This window comes from Sinohyriopsis cumingii, chromosome 14, assembly GCF_028554795.1.
Source record: "Sinohyriopsis cumingii isolate HCF-2022 chromosome 14, ASM2855479v2, whole genome shotgun sequence".
NCBI classification, from domain to species: domain Eukaryota; kingdom Metazoa; phylum Mollusca; class Bivalvia; order Unionida; family Unionidae; genus Sinohyriopsis; species Sinohyriopsis cumingii.
Window position 1 is genome coordinate 83,885,700 of NC_142974.1, and position 4,491 is coordinate 83,890,190.

At 31.6% G+C, this 4,491-nt stretch overlaps 1 long non-coding RNA gene across 1 annotated transcript; it reads right to left on the reverse strand.

Annotated features, from left to right (window-relative positions):
* Positions 1-368: 368 nt before the first annotated feature.
* Positions 369-2,094, reverse strand: LOC149784255 (uncharacterized). The gene is made up of 2 exons (XR_016414119.1): positions 1,816-2,094; positions 369-759 (listed from the first exon to the last, which is right to left on the reverse strand). It is a non-coding gene; the product is annotated as an uncharacterized LOC149784255 (long non-coding RNA).
* Between the last annotated feature and the right edge of the window lie 2,397 nt (positions 2,095-4,491).

Sequence of the window (4,491 nt, forward strand, 5' to 3'; positions counted from 1 at the left end):
AGTGGAAATATATTGGAGATCACGAGAGTATCTGGCGACAGCCTGTATTTAGTTTTATTCGCTGTGGGTGAATCAAACTTTGACATAGTATCAGTATCGGTTTACCAAACTGTTTTATGCCAACACTTTGAAATATATGCCACATTTCTTTATATATATATATATATATATATATATATATATATATATATATATATATATATATATATATATATATATATAAAGATATATATATATGTGTGTGTGTGTGTGTGTGTGTGCCAGCGTGTATGCACAATATTTAAGGCAATTTGCTCAAAATAAGTTATCTTTAAAGTTCGTGTTGGCAGGTAACAAAACAGGAAAAACACATTCTATATAAAAATCTTTATTTTAGTCTTCATGTAATATTAGAAGGCTAAGAAATATTTCAGTTCGAGTAAAACATTCTTAATTATTGGCGAGTACTTTTCAAACTGTGTTGTTTTCAGTCTTTTCGTCACATTGTTTAATAGCGTGTCTACATATATGACCAAAACACATTCTTCATATTACCCTTGCCAAATAGAACACACATCCCCAATTGTTTCTCGAACGTAAGTACTTAAGCTGAGTTCCAGTGGTTGGAAGTTCCAATGCATATGTTACTGATGGTCTTGGAAATAAAGCCCACAGATAGCTTCACGTCTAAGTAGGTTTTGCCGTTGCTGATTCTCACATTCTTGATTGCAATGCAGAAGATAGTCAACAACTTTCTCTTGCAGATTTTATAGTCACGAGCTGTAAATAAAGGCATTCATAATAGTAACTAAAATACGTTAGTCAACACATACCATTGATAAGGACCTATATAGAAAGAGAGCGATATAAAAATAATCAGGTTATAACGGTATTCTAAATGTGCACTAAACATCGAAAATTCAGCATGGAAAAATTACGACAAAATACGCATGGTATTGACAGTATGATGTATAATCACAAAAAAAATACAAGCTAATCAAGTTTTAGTAATCGTGGACCATCTTACTCCAATTGTACTCCAACTGGCAAATGGATGCAAAAAATGATCATCCATTAGTCAGTACGTCTTTTCTTTTATCTCTCTCTCTCGATCCACCAGAATAACTTTCATTTAAAGACATTTTCTCATCTCCTAACTTAACAACCGGTATAAGTTCTTACTTTTCTACCTAGTCACATGATTGTGTAACGACAAATACATGATGAAATTCGACAAGGTTGTAAAATAAGAAAGATGGTTTACACCTTGTATACGTTTAAAGTTCGACTTTAATTATAGTAACAGTATGTTTTGATTTGAAATAAAATACGGTCATAATATGTCGCCTACAGGAGAAACTTAACGGAACGGTATGTGCACAAAGGGACATATATGATTAATTTGTTTGCATTCTTTTAATCGTGTCCTCATTGATGTCAATAAAATATGAAATAAATATATAAAGACCATGTCATTTTTAGCACAAACTTTAAAAACCTGGAAATCACCAATATTGAGTTGATATAACATGGCATTGTATATCCTTGCACAATCCGTTAAATAATATTTTGCGTTCAGATATATCAATGATATAGCAATGCTTGTGTATCGCTGCGCAATCTGTGATAAAATAAAATGCGTTAAGAAACATTATATTACATATTTGTTGATCCATGCACTGACTGTCATATCACAAAATACGTTAAGATATACAAATGCTTTAAATCATGATTATAATCCTCCAAGAAGAAATAATTAAATCGTCTCGTTCGTTATGATTTCGAATATAAAATCATCTCGAAGTAAACTGTAGACAACCCTTGCTATTTATTTACCTGCGATGGTCCCGGAGAAGATAGTTTCATCCTTGTACGTAATACCCACTGTAAACACATTTTCATCTTCCATATAGGATATTTTGAAGCAGGCTGCAATGCACGAAAAAAGGTAACAGGTTTCAAAGCAAACGATGGGAAAATGTACTTGATGGCTGAGGACTCCTTATCTAGAGCTCTGGCAAATTGTTTCATAAGACCCAATTTGATGTGCAGTGGTGGCATAAGCAACTTCCGTGGGTCGACCAGTGGCTCCTAAGGACGATGTTCCACTGCACAGAAAGCTCGGTCAGAATTAAATCATTAACCACTAAGTTACATAAAGTTAAAATGACCAAACAGTGAATGTCCAGTAGTTTTAAGAAATGAATGCAAACTTAACTAAATAATCTAAATGAATTAATTTCTTTTCGAAAGGGACCAGAAGTTAGAAAACTACTTTTGATCACTACATTGAAACGTATATTTACAATCGGTAACATTTGGAATAAATAATCCCAGAGGCTTATCAGAGACATTTCGTTGGAATAGTGTAGCACATCATGATCCAAAATATAATCTTTGCATTGAAAAAGTTATTATTACCACTATTATGTTCAGTTGACTAAATGAAAGTGTCTTTCCTTGCCAGAGAAACGTTTGGAATCTTTTTTTTATATTGGATTAAATGATCGAATATTTTATTAACTGATTTGAAAATAAAATGTTTGTACATTCATAAACTTTTAATTATTCAAGAAATTCTCGTAAAGAAGTTTGCCTAATTGCTACTATAGTAGTAATTTTAAACGAGTTTAGAAACATTTTGTCTTGTCAATACAGGTCATTGTTTAAACGGACTTGTAAACAGTAAGTCAGATGCAACTATGACCATATTTCCAAGTTGACAAATATTTGATTCAATTGTTTTCTTTATTATATAAAGAGCAGTATAAAGATTTAATTCGCACCAATGAATACACATCAAACTCATCATATTTATACATAACTATATAATGGTTGCTGGTCTCAGTTTCATGTATATATGGATATGTATCCATGAATAAATGCATCCATATTCAACGCCTACTAATATTTTTTTCAAAAATCTTAAAATTTCCATATAATGAGTACCTGACTTGTACACCCATGAAATAAAATATCACATTAAATATTAAGTATTATTTGTCCGTTCTTCTGTGTAAAATTGTTATTATCTGTCAAGATAATGTACACACTGACTGAGAAATTGCCAAACGTGAAACTTCGGAAAATCCAGACATTTTTGTTTCTAAGAGACATAAGAGACGTGATTTGATTAAGCAAAATCTGTTTTCCTTTACATTTCGCAATACTGGAGTGCACGGTACTTATTGGGGTATAACCAAAAATAAAGAGTGTTATTTTACCTAATGAATATAGATGTAAATATGCTTTTCAGTGATTGTTTCAAAATATGAAACATACCTTTTTATGTTTGCATCCTAAACGTACTACATATTTAAACATCTTCTCAACACATTTTGCTGCAAAGTATAAATTCTTTGTTTTTTATATGCTGTATGCATGTGGCCTGAGAGTCAAATGAAAATACCTAACGTTTTCTTCTGCTCTATTCAAAATGCGAACCAGCATTCTGTTTGATTGTGAATGTGTCGAGAGTTTAACAATTATATATATATATATATATATATATATATATATATATATATATATATATATATATATATATATATATATATATATATATATATATATATATATATATATATATATGTGTGTGTGTGTGTGTGTGTGTGTGTGTGTAATAGAAAAGCTCCACCCCCGAGTTAGGTTTGTGCCGTGTCTCAGACGCACAATTTGAATGGCAAGGGTGAAATACAAATATAATACAGAAACCCTGCGTCCTAGTTATATACTGAAGATAGCTTACAATAATACAAATATGAAGAAGTAAGATATAATAAAATCCACTTTTATAGATTCGATAAACGAGATAGACAAAAATAATGAACTCTATATCAATTCAACATTATCCTGGAACTGTTTTACTCTTCATAAATAAGAATAAGACTAGCATGGCATAACAATAACAATTAACTGACATTTTGTATCGAAACTGGACTATAGACGCAGTAGTATGATGTAGCCAGGTCAAACAGTGCGAACACGGAATATTTGCTGGAGTAACTTTCTTGTAGTGGTCGTTTTAGCGGCTTGCAAGAAATGATTTATTTTGATTTTTACAATTTCTCCTTCTACTTCTATAAGTGCTTCAGCAGGTAAGAAAAATCTGCTTATATCTTAAACTTGTAATTCGATTCGCCCACGTTGATTTGGCATACGTGCGTCATAAGAATAATATTGATAATCACAAACAGATTCACCTTTCAGAATTGATGCGTCCATATCAAGCGCTGGATCGGTTATACGCTTGACAATTTATTATAACTATCTTTGTCTGACACGAAGATCAATTCCAGAAATAAACCCGTAGTTCTTGGCACAATTTTATTGGTCAACTTCGCTAATTTTTCATTATCAGCCAACTCTACAAGTTTTTGATTTGCAGCTTGATGTATTATTTTACTGACATTTGCAGGTATAATATAATTTCGGTACTGGGTAATATTACTGGCTGTTCCTTTCTTCGCACTAATTCAGCTAGTATTTCTTTAATTGCTGAAAATGCTTTAC